We start from the raw sequence: 17,460 nt of genomic DNA, 5'->3' as shown, positions 1-17,460 counted from the left end.
AGACTTCCCCTGTCTTCTGCCTCTGGATCTCTCAAACCTAGTTTTCCTTTCTAGGGCCTCAAACCGAAGCTTGGGAAAAAAAAGGTACCTTGGGAGAGTGTAGGGACCCATTAAATTGGGCCCAGATGGCCCTTGTTAAATTGCAGCCAGCAACTGGTGAGGCTGCTCTTCCATTGCTTCCCTATCATAAGAAGGTGAAGCTGTGGGACCAGGTCCTCCTCAAATAAGGGAGAGAAAGGGAGTCCCAGGAATTAGGGACCTCACCTAACAAGATGCCTCCCAAGAGGAAAAAACTAGTAGAAAATCTCCCTGTATTTGCAGGTCTTTATTGACTCAATATGGTGGAGGAAAGAGAAAAGAAACAGCTTAAATACAGGGGAGGGGAAGGTGCTTGGAGGAAAAGCCTCTTGCCCTATGCAAGAGGCTTCTCTTTCAACATGGGAAAGAGAAGTCTCAATTGTTATTGATTCTAAGAATAGATAGACACTAAATTGTTCCAGTTTACACCCCTGATGACCAAGCCAAATACTCATTCTACCAGTAATATTATCTCTGTGGTTTGCAAGAACACCCTTAACATTGCATATAAAGAAGATCTAGGAGCCAAGGAAGGAAGGAAGGGAGGGAGGGAGTGGGAGAGACAGAGAGAGAGAGGAAGGGAAGGGAAGGGGAGGGAAAGGGAGGGGAGGGGAGGGGAGGGGAGGGGGAGGGGAGGGGAATGGGAGGGGAGGGGAGGGGAGAAGGGAAGACTGGAGGTTCTAGTGCTGACACCCTAATGGGCAGTTGGGAACTGGAGTTAGTCCAGGGGCCTTTGGATAACACCAAGGCGTAACCTCAGTCATATACCATCAGTTGCCCCAGGACCTTTTCTGATCCCACATGACAACTAGACCTTTGTGAAGGAAAACTGGATTGGAACAAAGCCAACATTCCCAACACCCAAGGTTGATGGGGGATTGACAGTGTCCTCTTCAGCAAGCCTGTCCTCTGTGTCTTAAGTCCAGCAGCCACATGAGTTGCTTTTAACAGACTGATAGAGGTGTGGCAGTTTTCTTTCATTTTGGCTATTGTGGAGTTTAGGGGCTCTGAAAAAAGGACAGAAAGCAGCAAATCCACTTTTACTCACCCTTCCACAGATCCCGGATGAGCCCCCCAAAATGCCACAAGATCCTTCTGGTGTCACTTCTCTAGCTGGAAACCTCTGTGGCCAGTGATGCCTTTGTCTGAGTTTTGCTTGGACCTACCGGGCTTGTTCTGCCCACTCGACCTGGCAGGCTGTACTCAGCTCAGCTCATGCTTCTGGCCCAGATCCCATGCCTGCCAAGGGCAAGCCAGGCACAAAGCAGTGAGGTGTGCATGAGTGAGTGAGTGAGTGTGGGGTCCAGACACTGTGTACAGCCAGGGAAGGTGGTTGTGGCACGTCAGGCAGTTCCAGAAGCCGGAACAGGTGCTGCTTCCCTGCAAGGCTGCGCTAGACAAGGTGCATTGCAAGTGGCTTCCACTGTGGGCACCAGGGAATGTGGTGGCGCCTGGAAGCTTGGAGATGCCAGTAACTGCAGAGTCCCAAAGAGAGTGTCATAGCCTTGGCTCAAGGAGCTCCTAGGTCTGGTCTCCCTGAAGGGCCACAGCTCTTTTCTCCTTTTATTTTCTCTCCTTCTTGTCATCTGCAATGTGGCAAGTGGTGGGGGGATGCATGTTTCAGCCCTGTGTGTGTTACAGCTCTTTTAGTCCCACCATTTGGCAAGTCCAGAGTTCTTGTCCTGCATCCAAGAAGAATGACATATGCAGAAAATTGGAGGGTGAGCAAGGCAAGGAGTTTATTTAGTGACAGTACAGCTCCTAGGAAACCCAAAGTGGGTAGCTCCTATCTACCTGCAGGTCATCCTATCCCCGGCCCAAGTCTGGCTGAGTCTGGGGTTTTATGGGCTTCAGAGGGGAGGAAGTACATGCTGATTGATCCATGGGCAGTGATGGGCAGGCCTAGAAAAAGCACCATAAGTTCTCACTCCAGTTTGCTCCGAAGACAGCCCCAGCCCAGCCCCCAGGCTTCAAGCCATCCCTGGCTTGAAGGTGGGGCTTCACCAGGGACCCACCTCCTTCTGCTAGAAGCCTGTCTGCCTTTTGCCACCATTAACTTGCTGTCCATGGTGCTCAGGCTGTTCATGCCAAGGGGCACTTGAAGTCCTGTGTTGAGCCACCCTCAGCTCCTGACTCGGTCTCCCTCCTATGCTTGCCAGCACCCAAAGTCTGGAGGGGGCCAAGGCAGCAGGGGGCTGGTGTGTCAGCAACACCCTGAGTGTGTGCACATCTAGTCAGGTTATGATAACACCCGGGCTCAACTTCACTTTTGCTCCGAAATCTACGTGGGTGCTGGGAGCAGGGAGAGGCCAGGCAGCGGGAGCAGGCATTTCTGAGCCTGCAGGGGCAAGAGGCTTCCAGGGCCCCCAAGAGGACAGGGATGCCTGGGTCTGCAGCCATGGCTGGGTGGCTGTAGCTGTGTCAGGGAGGCTGGGGTTCCAGCCCCACCAACGTAGAAGGGGGTGGGACTTTTTCCTGTTCCTTCTCCTTGAGAGAAGTTCATCTTCACAGGGGCCACTCTAGACAGGCCACCTCTGCTGCCATAAAAATGTTACAGTTAAACTTTATTAGTATCACAATAAAACTTTACTCAAACAGACAGTAGGCATGATTTTGTTCACCATCCACAGTTTACCAATACTTGCTCTACATTGTCTTGAACTTGAAATTGGTTATTCATAACTTTGCATTAAAAATTATCCTTTGCATACATTTAAAATGTAGCTATGTCTGTAAAAAGTCACACATGCCAAATTCCTCTGTATGGTGTTACAGACCCCACCCCACATTCATTCCATCTGAATTATTCTCTAGCTACTTCAGTTTCTAGTAAGCTGACAGCAACCTCTTTTAAGAGCCTGAATCTTTCTTCTTTTATGAATGAGGATGTCTCCAGAACTAGGTAGGCATGAGTGTTAATCCCTCCAGAGCAAACGTCAGCCATTGGAAGATGGGAGTCAGAGGGTAAGTGGAAGCCTCCCTGTCCCCAAAGAGATAACTGTGAGACATGATCCATATGGTGTCTCAGAGGATCCCAAATAGGATTAAGCTCCAGTTGCCTAAAGCATAATCAGTTTATTGCACGCAATTTATTGGCATTTTTTTATTTCCCTGTCTCTCTTTCTCATTTGTGCTTCCTGGAATCACTTCCCAAATCAACTGATTGCGCTGATATTCTTGCCTAGAAGCGAGTGAGATGCATGCAGTGAAAACCTGATGAGTGAGAAGGAAGAGAAATTCTGACAGTGGGTAGATGGCACTAAAATGGATGGTGGCACATAAAAGACATAATGTGAGGTGTTGAAACGAGCCATTGAGTCCAAAGACATAGCTCAAACTCCCAATTTGCCACTTACTGTATGATTATCTGACTTTGGGCAAGTTACCTAAGCTCTCTGAAGCTATGTTTTCTCCTATGAAATATAGGAAAAGATCTCTCTGTATGTTTTTTTAAATAAATGTTTTTAACAGTTTTAGATTCTGTGAAAAATTGTGATGATAGCACAGAATTTACGTATTCTCGGTACCCAGATTTTCCTATTATTTGTTTCTTAGATTAGTATGATACATTTGTTACAATTAATGAGCCAGTATTGATTCATTGTTATTTACTGATGTCCATACTTTATTCAGATTTTCTTAGTTTTTACCTCACACCCTTTTTCTGTTCCAGGACCCCATCCAGTCTAGCATATTTGTCATATGTCCTTAGGCTCCTCTTGCTGTGGTAAATCCTTACACTTCCCCTGTTTTTGATGACCTTGACAGTTTTGAGAACAATCATCAGCTATTTTGCAGAATGTTCTTCCACTGAGATTTGTTTGATATTTTTCTCATGATTAGACTAGGGTTATGAGTTTCTGAAGGAAGATCACAGAGGTAAAGTACCATTTTCATTCCATCATGCCACGGGTAGATATCAGTATGATTTTCAAAGTTCATGTTGACCTTAATCACCTAGCTGAGGAAGTGCGCGCCAGGGCTCTACACTATAAAGGCAAATCTCCCCCTCTATCAATACTTTACTCTGAGGAAGAAAGTCACAATGCGTAGCTCACACTTAAAGAGTGAAGAGTTTTGCACTACCTCCTTGAGGGTGAGGCATAAATTAATTTAAATTCTTTTTTTTTTTTTTGTCTGAGATTTGTCTCTTCTCTTCCCATTTATTGATTAATCTTATTATTTACTTATATGACTAAGGATTTGTGGATATTTATATTATATGTGGGGTTCATACCCAATTCTACCTTATTTATGTTGTTGCTCAAATTGTTTCAATTTGGTGAGTGAAAACTCTTGAATCCTGTGCTCTTTGATACATCCCCCATCAAAGTGAGCTTTTCCAAAGCACTTCCTTACTTTCTTATGCTACAAGATGACTCAGCCTGTATAATTCCTGTCCCAATCCAGTCACCTATTTCTCCAAGAATCCCTGATTCCTTTAATTGAGAATGTTATTAGAAGCCAAGGTCTGGGTGCTAGGTGTGCTCACTATGTTGTTCTAATTCTTGAGTGAGATAAAAATAAAGAGCCTCAACATAAGACTCACATGAACTATTAACAAACTTTAGTTAAATATTCATTCTGACTAGCTCCAGCCCTGATAAGGATAGTTCTTAATAAAGTCTTAGCATATTTCCAAAATAGTAAGGAATTAATGTTATAATATCCTTTGTATATTTCAGGGAAAGAGAAACAGATTTCCTTTTTCAGAAATTAGGCAAAGAAAGGAAATTATGACCAAAGTAAGTAAAAAGGAGGACATAATGAGAGAAGAGCAGTAATAAACGAAATGGAAATGAACAAAGAATAGGAAAAACTAACATGTTAAAAGTTGGGTTCTTTTTGAAAATGTTGATAAAAATGGCAACACCCTAATAAGACTGATGAAGAAAAAAAGATCAAGAAAAATTACAGATTACTGGCATAAGAATAAAGTAGGGAATAATATCTCAGATAACACAGACCAAAATGATAACAAGGAAATCTCTTTAACAACATAAGGCCAATAAATTCAACAACTTAGATGAAATAGATAAATTTCTTGCCAATTACAACTTATCAAAACTGATATGTAGAGAAATAGAAAATATGATTAACTTTTTTTTTTTTGACGGAATCTCACTCTGTCGCCCAGGCTGGAGTGCAGTGGCCAGATCTCAGCACACTGAAAACTCCGCCTCCCAGGTTCATGCCATTCTCCTGCCTCAGCCTCTGCCTCAGCCTCCCAAGTAGCCGGGACTACAGGCACCCGCCACCACACCCAGCTAATTTCTTGTATTTTTAGTAGAGACGGGGTTTCACCATGTTAGCCAGGATGGTCTCAATCTCCTGACCTTGTGATCCACCCGCCTGGGACTCCCAAAGTACTGGGATTACAGGCATAAGCCACCGCGCCAGGCCATGATTAACCTTATATGTAGTAAATAATGGAAGTCAGCCGGGCCCAGTGGCTCACACCTGTAATCCCAGCACTTTGGGAGGCTGAAGTGGGTGGATCACGAGGTCAGGAAAGCGAGACCACCCTGGCCAACATCGTGAAATCTCCTCTCTATTAAAAACATAAAAACTAGCCAGGCATGGTGGTGTGTGTCTGTAGTACCAGCTACTCAGGAGGCTGAGGCAGGAGAATCCCTTGAACACAGGAGACAGAGGTTGCAGTGAGCTGAGATTGCGCCACTGCACTCCAGCCTGAGTGAGGGAGTGAGACTCCATCTCAAAAATAAAAAATAAAAAATTAAAATTAAATTTAAAACAATGGAAGTCATAATTAAAGCTTTCCCACAAAGAAAACTTCATGCCCATATAGCTTCACTGGTAAATTCTATCACACATTTATGAAGAAGAAATAATATGGATCTTACACAAATTCTTTAGAAGAATACAAAAGAAACATCTCACAATTTGTTTTATGAGGTCAGCATAATCCTTCTATCAAGCCTGATATTATTTTTAAAAATAATTACAGACCAATGGCATTAAAGAACATAGACAAGTTAGCAAATCAAATCCAGTGTGTTTTATTACAATATGACCAAGTAGTATTCACCTAAAGAATGCAAGGTTCGTCTAAGATTTGAAAATAATTCAATATAATTTACTACATTAAAGAACAAAATCACACAATCATTACTTTAAAAGAACAAATTCTCATCAAAGAAACACTACCCTTACATTACACTTACTGGGAAAATATGAAAAGCTTTTCACTTGAAAATCAGAAGCACGACAAGTATGTTTACATTCATAACTTCTAAGCAACTGTACTGGAGGTCCTAGGTAGTGAAATAAGGCAAGGAGTAAATCACAAGAAGCCTAAAGATTAAAAAAGGAAAAAGTAAAACTGTCTTTATTCATAAACACCATTTTTCATGTAGAAAATGCAATGGAATCTACAAACAACTAGTAGAACTAGTAAATAAATTTAGTAAGGTCTTAGAATGCAAGGTCAACATACAAAAAAGCAATTGTATTTCTAGACATTAGCAGCAAACAATAGAAAAATGAAATTTTAAAAGCACTGCCATATAAAATAGCATCAAGAAAACATAAAATAGTAACACATTTAATAAAAGATAGGCAATATCTCTACAATAAAAACTATCAAAAACCTCTAACAGAAAAATTTACTAAATGAAAAGATATAGCATATTTATAGACTGTAAGATACTATTTTGTTACAACGCTAAACTAGAACAAGGAACAGAAAACTATTTCTATAAAGATTCAGATTGTATGTATTTCAAGATTTGTGGACCATACAATCTCTGTTGTAACTACTCAACACTTAATTTACAAGACCAATCAACCACAGACAATGTAAAAATTGATGAGCATGACTATGTTTTAATGAAATTTTATTTTAAGAAAAGATTGCAGGTCACATTAGCTTGGAGCCATAGTTTGCCAAATTATAATTTAGAATATTAATTTTGTTTATATTAAATACTAGTTTGTTAATGCTAGTATTAATAACATGAATATATTAATGTTAATTTAGCATATGTAAGGAACTCCTATAAATCAGTTTTAAAATGTGAACTACCCTTTAATAAAATGGGTACAGACTTAACTAGACACTTTACTAGAGAAGATATACAAATGGCCTACACATACATACACAAAGGAAATAAATGGCCAACATGTGAAAAGTTTTTCAACACTTTAACACAAATCAATTAAGTTCTACTTTCTTGAGAATAAATAGTGTAGACTTTTGATTAGTTTAATCCACAGAGAAAGTACTCTGATTTTGATTAAGAGATGTAGTCTCCCTTCTCACTACAGAGCTACTTACGCTAATACTGGGTGGGAGATGATGGGAGCCCCCCATGTTGGAGAAGGTGGACTCCCCAGCACTGTTGGAGCAGGGTCAGAATTCAAGGTACTACAGATGCTTTTCCTTAAAATCTAGTCATCAGTTTTGTTGAATCTATCTGTGACTTTTAAAAAATACATTTCTGAACTAAAAATGACACTACCGTTCAAACTAGCAGTCTCATTACTGGGTATCTGTCCAAAGGAAAATAAATCATTTTATCAAAAAGACAACTATAATGGGGCAGAGCAAACTGCCTACATAGTTAGTTCTCTGCTGGAACACCAAAGTTTAACAATTATCTGCACACAGAATATTGCCCTCACAAGAACCAAAAATCAGGTGAGCAATCATAGTATCTGGTTTTAATTTCATATCACAGAAAGAGGCCTTGAAGAGGGCAGGAGAGTCTTGAATCACTGATACCACCCCTCCTTCATCCCCAGCAGCAGTTATGTAGCAAAGAGAGAGGAACTTTGCAATTTGGGGGAGAGTGCAGTGACTGAGGAACTTTACATTGAACTCAGTGGTGCCCTGTCACAGTAGAGAATAAAGCTGTGCTGGACTCAGCCAGCACCTTCACATGGAGGGAGCATTTAGACCAGCCCTAGCAAGAGGGAAATTGCGCATCCCAGCAGCTAGAACTTGAGTCAGCAAGCCTCGCCACCGTAGTCTGAAGTGCTCTGGGGTCCTAGGTAAACTTGAAGGGCAGTCTAGGATACAAGGACTGCAATTTCTAGGCAACTTCTAGTAATAGGCTGTGCTTAGAACCAGTGGACTAGCATGTGACCTAGGGAGACACCAGCTGGTGTGACGAAGGCAGTCTTTGCCCAATCTCTCCCTCAACCCCAATCAATGCAGCTTGCAGCAACAAATGTGACACCTTCCTTCTACTTAAGGAGAGGAGAGTGAAAAGTAACAAAGTCTTGCATCTTAGGAACCGGCTCAGACATGGTAGGATATGGCAGCAAACAAAGGCTGCCTTATCGTGAGGCCCTAGGTCTTGAACAACATTCCCAGACACACCTTGGGCTAAAAGGGAACTGCTTCCTTGAAGGAAAGGACGATTCCTGGCAGAATTCATTACCTGTGATGAATGGTATGGCTCTGTGTCCCACCCAAATCACATGCCGAATTGTAATTCCCAGTGTTGGGGGAGGGACCTAGTGGGAGGTGATTGGATCATGGGAGCATATTTCTTCCTTGCTATTCTTGTGGTAGTGAGTTCTCGTGAGATCTGGTTGTTTAAAAGTATGTGGCACTTTTCCTTCACTTTCTGTCTCCTACTCTGCCATGGTAAGACATACTTGCTTTCCCTAAGCCTTCTGCCATGATTGTAAGTTTCCTGAGGCGTCCCAGCCATACTTCTTGTTCAGCCTGTGGAACTGTGAGTCAATTAAACATCTTTTCTTCATAAATTACCTAGCTTCAGGTAGTTCTCTATAATGGTGTGAGAATGGACTAATGCACCTGCTGACTCAAGAACCCTTGGGCGCTGAATAGCCAGCCAGCAGAAATACCCAGAAAGTACATCATGAACCTTGGGCTCTGAGACATGCTGGCTTCAGGGTTTACCCAGCACATTTCCAGCTGTTGTGGCTATGACGAAAGACTCCTGTTTGAGAAAAGCAGAGGTAAAAATAAAGGGAACATTGTCTTACATTTTTAACACCAGCTTGGCCACGGTAGGGCAAAGCAACAAGAAGCCTCTCAGAGTCCCTAAGTCCAGGCCTAAGTTCCTGGACAGAATTTCTGAACCTACCTTTGGCCAGAACAGAGTCCACTATCCTGAAGGGTAAGTTCCAGCCTACCGGCATTCACCACAAGCTTATAAAAGTGCTCTTGGGATTTAAGTGAACATCAATAGTGACCTGGAGAAGCCCCATGGACTGATTGTGGTGGTGACCATAGGGAGAGGCTCCTCTGCCCGAGTAAAGTGGAGAGAAGAATGGGAAGGACTTTGTATTGTGGTGTGAGTGTCAGCTTAGTTGCAGCAGAATATAACATTAAGTAAACTGGTAAGGTGTTTGACTTCAATTCCTGGCTCCCAGACAGCATCTCTGGACATGTTTGGTGGCTGGAGGAACTTGCCATTCTGAAGGGAAGGGCCTTAGGCAAGACTCAGTGCTGTGCTGACTTTAGGTCTCACCCTGCACAGTCCCCATGGTGTAGGCCACAGGGGTGCTTGCATCACCACATCCTGAGCTCCAGGTGTCTCAGCACACACACACACACACACACACACACAGCGCCTCCATTTCTTTGGGAGAAACCAAGGGAAAAGAGCAAGAGTCTGCATGGTAATCAAGATAATTCTTCCAGATCTTATTCAAAACCACCCAGGTGTTGCTTCCATGAGTCTAAAAGAACTACAGCAGTATTCGGCTTGGGGCCTAGGTTCTTTTCAGTACCTGGAAAGTCTTTCCAAGGACAGGTACAAACAAGCACAGACTGTGAAAACTATAGTAAATACCTAACTCTTTAATGTCCAGACACTGATGAACATCTATAAGCATTAACACTATTCAGGAAAACATCTCACCAAATGAACTAAATAAGGCACCAGGGACCAATCCCAGAGGATCAGAGATATATGACCTTTCAGACAGATAATTGAAAATAGCTATTTTGAGAAAACTGAATAAATAGCTATTTTGAGGGAACTCAAGAAAATTCAAGATAACACAGAGAAGAAATTCACAATTCATAGAATTAATGATTAGATTTATTAATAAATGATTTATTAATGATTAATTAATGATAGAATTAGTGATTACATTAATTCTATCAGATACATTTAACAAAGAGATTAAAATCATTAAAAAGAATGAAGTAAAAGTAACAACCACCATTACCATTGGTAGTGTTAATTACCGTTGTTAACTAGAAAGACTAAATGATAAACCAATCAAAAACAATGACTACAACGACTTTTCAAGATGTAGACAGTACAATCAGACATAAAGAGAAACAACAAAAAGTTAAAAAGTGGGGGATCAAATTAAAGTGTACAGTTTTTCTAGTTTTCTTTCTGCATATTTGTTTGTATATGCAATCTGTGTTGTCATCACTTTAAAATAATAAGTTATAAGATAGTATTTGCAAGGCTCATCATAACCTCAAATCTAAAAACATACAATGGATATGCAAAAAATAAAAAGCAAGAAATTAAAGCATACTACCAGAGAAAATCATCTTCACTAAAAAAGACAAGAAGGAAGGAAAGAAAGAAGATAAGACCACAAGAGAACCAGAAAACAAATTTTAAACCAGTAGAAATAAGTCCCTAGTAGTCAATAATATTGACTGTAAATGCATTAAACTCTCCAATCAAAAGACATAGAGTGACTGAATGGATTTAAAAAAATAAGATTCAATGATCTGTTGCCAATAAGAAATATAGTTCACTTATAAAGACACACATAGACTGATAAAAGAAATAAAAACAGATATTCTATGCCAATGGAAACCAAAAAAGAGCAGGAGTAGCTATCCTTATTTCAGACAAAATAGATTTCGAGACAAAAACTGTAAGCGACAAGGAGGTCACTTTATAATAATAAAGGAGTCAATTTAGCAAGCAGACATAATGATTGTAAATATATATGCACCAAATACTAAAGCACATGATGTATAAAGCAAATATTATTAGAGCTAAAGAGAGAGATAAACCCCAATACAATAATGGCTGGAGACTTCAACACCCCACTTCCAACTTGGGACAGATCTCCCAGACAGCAAATCAACAAAGAAACATCAGACGTATTCTATACTATAGACCAAATTTATCTAACAGATATTTTCAGAACATTTTATCCAGTGGCTACAAAATATACATTCTTTTCCTCAGCACACAGATCATTCTTCAGCACATGGATCATTTTTAAGGATAGATTGTATGTTAGGTAAAAAAAGTCTTTTTTTGTTATTTAGTTTTTACTTCATAATCATAAACTTAACTCTGCAATCCAGCTAGGCATGGAAGGGAACACGAACCCCAAAGGGAACTGCAGTGAGAGCACAAAGATTATAGCATACTGTAAGCAAATGGGGTAGAGGAGTACTCTCCTGAGTTACAGAAGGAATAGTTTGATGGTTAAGATAAAACACAAATCAAACTTATTAGAATTATCCACAGTCAGCAATGGTAATCTTCTTGCTGGTCTAGCCATTCCTGGACCCAAAGTGCTCCATGGCCTCTACAATATCCATGCCTTCTTTCACCTTGCCAAAGACCACATGCTTGCCACCCAACCACTCAGTCTTGGCAGGGCAGATGAAATACTAGGAACCATTTGTGTTGGGTTCAGCATTTGCCATGGACAAGATGCCAGGACCTGTATGCTTTAGGATGAAGTTTTCATCACCAAATTTCTCTCCATAGATGGACTTGCCACCAGTGCCATTATGGTGGGTGAAGTCACCATCTTGACACATAAACCCTGGAATAATTCTGTGAAAGCAAGAACCCTTATAACCAAATCCTTCCTCTCCAGTGCGGAGAGCATGAAAGCTTTCTGCTGTCTTTGGAAACTTGTCTGCAAACAGCTCAAAGGAGATATAGCCCAAGGGCTTACCGTTGATGGCAATGTCAAAGAACATGGTGGGGTTGACCAGGGCTGAGGTACAGGGCTCTCAGCAGCAGCAACATCTGCAAAGTAAAACAAAAAGTCTTAAAACGTTCCAAAAATTGAAATATCAACCATTTCCCTGATCACAATGGAATAAAACTAAAAATCAATCAAGAATTTTGGAAACTATATAAACACATGAAAATTAAAATCTATGCTCCTAAATTGATCAGTGGGTCAATGAAGAAATCAAGAAGGAAATAGAACATTTTTTTGAAACAAATAATAATGGAAACACAACATATCAAAACCTATGAATTATAGCAAAAACAGTACTAAGAGGGAAATTTACAGCTGGATGTGCCCACATCAAAAAAAATTAAAACATCAAATAAATAACCTAAGGATGCATCTTAAAGAACTGGAAAAGCAAGAACAAATCAAACTTAAAACTAGGAGAAGAAAAGAAATAATAATGATCAAAACAGAAATATATGACTTTGAAATGAAGAAAACAAGACAAAATATCAATGAAATAAAAAGGGGAATTTTTGAAAAGATAAACAAAATTGACAAATCTTTAGCCAGACTAAGAAAAAAAAGAGAGAAGACGCAAATAAATAAAATCAAAGATAAAAATAGAGACATTACAACTGATAACAGAAATTCAAAGGATCGTTTGTGGCTACTATGAACAATTATATGTCAATAAATTAGAAAATCTAGAAAAAAATGAGTAAATCCCTAGACACATGCAACTTACCTAGATTGAACCATGAAGAAATCCAAAACCTGAACAGACCAAAGACAAGTAATGAGATCAAAGCCTTAACAAAAAGTCTCCCAGTTTAAAAAAAAAAAAAAAAAGCCCCAAACCCCAATGTCTTCACTGCTGAATTCTACTAAAAGTTTAAAGAACTAATACCAATCCCACTCAAATTGCTCCAAAAACATAGAGGAGGAGGGACTACTTCCAATACTTCCAAACTCATTATACAATGCCACTATGACCTTGATAACGAAACCAAAGACATATTAAGAAAAGAAAAATATGGGCCAACATCTCTAATGAACATTGATGCAAAAGTCCTCACAAAATACTAGCTAACTAAATTCAACGACATATTAAAAAGACTTTTTTAAAAAGATCATTCATCAGGACAAGTGAGATTTATCCCTGGAATGCAAGGATGGTTCAACATATGCAAACCAAACAATATAATACATCATATCAAAAGAATGAAGAATCAAAACCCCATGATCATTTCAATTGATGCAAAAGGCATTTGATGAAGTTCAACATTCCTTCATAATAAAAACCCTAAAAAAAACTGGGGATAGAAAGAACATACCTCAACATAATAAAAGCTATATAGCTTTTATTCTACAGACCCACGGCTAGAATCATACAGAATGGGGAATAACTGAAAGTCTTTCCTCTAAGATCTGAAACATGACAAAGATAGCCACTTTCACCACTGTTATATAACATAGTAATGGAAGTCCTACTTAGAGTAATCAGACAAGAGAAGGAAATAAAGTGCATTCAAATTGGAAAGGAAAAGGTCAAATTATTATTGTTTGCAGGTGATGTGATCAGATATTTAGAAAAATCTAAAGACTCCATCAAAAATCTACTAGAATAAATGAACAAATTCAGTAAAGTTGTAGGGTACAAATTCAACATACAAAATTGAGTAGCATTTCTGTATGCCAACAGTGAACAATCTAAAAAAAAGAAATTAAAAAGTGATCCCAATTAAAACAGCACACATAAAATTAAGTACCTGGGAATTAACCAAAGAAGTGAAAGATCTCTACAATGAAAGCAATAAATCACTGATGAAAGCAATTGAACACGACACAAAACTGGAAAGATATTTCATGTTCATGGGTTGGAAGAATCAATACTGTTAAAATGCTCACACTATTCAAAACAGTCTGCAGATTCAATGCAATTCATACCAAAATACAAAAGACATTCTTCACAGAAACAGAAAAACAATCCTGAAATTTACATGGAATCACAAAAGACCCAGAATAGCCAAACCCCATCTCAAGAAAAAAGAACAAAATTGGAGGAATCATATTACCTGACTTCAAATTTTACTACAGAACTGTAGTAATCAAAACAGCGTTGTACTGACATAAACACAGACACATAGACAAAGTGAAGAGACAACCCACAGAATGGGAGAAATTATTTGCAAACTACCCATCTGACAAGGGATTAATAACCAGAATATATAAGGAGCTCCACCAACTCTATAGGAAAAAAGAAACTAATAATCCAATTGAAAAATGGACAAAAGATTTGAATAGACATTTCTCAAAAGAAGACATACAAATGACAAACAGGCATATGGAAAGGTGCTTACCATCACTGATCATGAGAGAAATGCAAATCAAAACTACAAGGAGATATCAGCTTACCCCAGTTAAAGTAACTTATATCCAAAAGACGAATGGGGGCAAGGATGTGGAGAAAAGTGAACCCTTGTACAATGTTGATGAGAATGTAAATTAGTACAGCCACTATGGAGGACAGTTTGGAAGTTCCTCAAAATCTAAAGCCCGAGCTACCAAAGAATGCAGCTATCCCACCGCTTCCCAAAAGAAAGGGAATCAATATATTGAAGAGATACCTGTATTTCCATCTTTGTTTCTACACTGTTCACAATAGCCAAGATTTTGAAGCAATCTAAGTACCCAGCAACAGATGAATGAATGAATAAAATATCTTTTTGTACATATACACAGTGGAGTACTAGTCAGCAATAAAAAAGAATTAGATCCCGTCATTTGCAGCAACATGGATGGAACTGAAGATCATTTTGTTAAGTGAAATAAGCCAAGCAGAGAAAGTGAACATCACATGTTCTCACTGATTTGTGGGATTTAAAATTCAAAACAATTGAACTTATAGAGATAGAGAATAAAAGGATGGGGTTACCAGAGGCAAGGAAGGGTAGTTGGGGGTGGTGGTGGGATAGTTGAGCATGGTTAATGGATACCAAAAAAAAGTAGTTAGAAACAATGACTAAGACCTAGTATTTGATAGCAAAACAAGATAACTATAGTCAATAATACTTTAATTTTACATTTCAAAATAACTAAAGGAGTATAATTGGATTGTTTGTCACACAAAGACTAAATGCTTGGGAGGATGGATACCCAATTTTCCATGATGTGACTATTACACATTTAACGCCTGCACCAAAATATCTCATGTACCCCATAAATGTATATACCTGCTAGGTACCACAAAAATTATAAGTAAACAACTTAAACAGAAAGACACATGCTCCAAGTCATGGAATCAACATAGGTGCCATGGTAAACAGGGTAAAGAAAATGTAGTGTCTATATATATATATATATATATATATATATATAATGGAATACTATGGAATATTATGCAGCCATAAAAAAGAATGAGTCATTTCCTCTGCAGCAACATAGTTAGAGGACATTATCCTACATTAAATAGCACAGAAACTGCAATTCAAATACCACATGTTCTCATTTATAAGTGGAAGGTAAACAATGGTACACAAGCACATAAAAGTGGAAATAATAGAAGCTGGGGACATCAAAAGCAGGGAGAGAGTAATGGAGGCAAGGGTTGAAGAACTCTCTATTGGGTACTATGTTCACTTCTTGAGTGATGGGCTCACTAGAAGCCCAAACCCAGCATTATACAATATACTCAGATAACAAATCTGTACATGTACCCCCTGAACCTATAATAATGAATAAATAAATATATATTTTGTAGACACTCCCCATCCCCACAATGAAAACTGCAGCTGATATTAGCTTCTTCTGTTCATTTTCTCCAATTACTTTTTATTGTATGCTTACTCTGTTATTTTGTGAGGGTTGAAAAGAAAAGGAGAAAAACAATTAGATTTTGTTCTTCTCTTACTTAAAACTAACTGATCAAATTAAGACACTGTGTAAATAGAAATGAAGTTTGATTACATTAACACATTTTAATATTTGACAAACTCAATCATTTCCCCTACAGATATGCCACACATGCTTAAGAAATATTTGATACTTAACAGATGAAAGGCATCCTAGGATGTATATGAAGAACTGATCTTTGGAATTTCACAGTTTAGTTTAACAGAAGCTGAGAAATCAGGTAAATCTGAATTCAAATTCCCTATCTGCCTTTTAACTATCTGTATGAGGCTGGAGGAGATATGGTGTCTCCTTTGTTTCCTCATCTGGGAAGTGAGTATAGTAACACCTACTTCACATGTCCTTAGGGAAATAAATGAGATTGTGCACATAAAGCACCACACAGTATCCAGACATACTAGCAGCTAGATATTAACTGCTTTTCCAATTTCCTTCACAGATTAAAACGTCAGCTGTAAAGAATTAGGTAAGGGGTTGCCGAGAATACCATGCACCAAGCTTCAGAAGTACACATGGTCTTTATCCTTCTGACCTGTAAACATAGAAAGGTACTGATCACCCAGTAGTGATTGTGCAGAGCACAGAGCATCCTCATTGCACTCAGAACACAGAGACTCTGATTGCAGAAACAGCAACTAGCAAAAGCTCTGCTGAAGACACTGTGCTTTCCTAGAGGTAAAGATATCATAGAACTTCCCCTTTCAAATATTATTTTCCAGTTTGTCTGCCCACATTCATGGAAGTGTTTAATCTCACTTTCCTTATGAACTTGGATAAATAATTGATTATGATAGTGAGTGTTTGCTATGCTTACATTCCTCAAAGCAGATTTCATGATGCATACCAGGGTCCTGAGAGACACAGATAGAAGCAAACATCAATTTCTTGTCATACCCTGTATACTTTCATTCATACCTGCACAGAATTTCTCTAATTCACAAGCCAAGGAATAGACCACATGTTGAACTACAGCAATGCATTATGCGTTTTACACAATTAATATAGTAGTGCCTACCCCAAGAACCTTTTGATGTTGCTGACATGTCCACAATGATTACATTTCTTTCTCCTCCATGTCAGAGGTTATGGCTGTAATTTCCTGCTTTTAGAAAATTATAAATTTTCTTATCTCATACTATGGCAAGATAGTATCTTTTTGTGTCCTCCCCAAGCCTTGCCTTTATTTCTCAGCACTCCAATATTAACATGAGAATGACCGAGGCACGTGCACATACCCTCATGCTGGTGTGCAGACCCTTTAGAATCTCTCCATATTCATCTTATATGCTAAAAGAAACCCACACCACTTAATTTACCAGAATCGGTTTAAATATTCTAATGGCTGCACGAAGAATCAGTTGTACCAATCTGTAAAAATGTATTTAAAATTTTTAGAATAGCTAAAGCAATTTTTTTTATAGAAGCCAGGTTCCAAAATTAAGGACTCATTGGAATGGTTAATGTATAAATATCAGTAATCTGATAAAAATTCATTTTAAACAGAGGTCTGCTTCTAAGGACTTGGATTTGGAGAGGGAAAATTAATCATAAGAAAAAATATTA

At 38.9% G+C, this 17,460-nt stretch overlaps 1 pseudogene; it reads right to left on the bottom strand.

Annotated features, from left to right (window-relative positions):
* Nucleotides 1-11,534: 11,534 nt before the first annotated feature.
* Nucleotides 11,535-16,940, bottom strand: LOC112611715 (annotated as a pseudogene).
* Between the last annotated feature and the right edge of the window lie 520 nt (nt 16,941-17,460).

Source organism: Theropithecus gelada, chromosome 18 (assembly GCF_003255815.1).
Source record: "Theropithecus gelada isolate Dixy chromosome 18, Tgel_1.0, whole genome shotgun sequence".
Lineage (NCBI taxonomy): Eukaryota > Metazoa > Chordata > Mammalia > Primates > Cercopithecidae > Theropithecus > Theropithecus gelada.
Note: the sequence above shows the minus strand (reverse complement) of the source record. Positions and strands in the feature narration are given on the sequence as shown.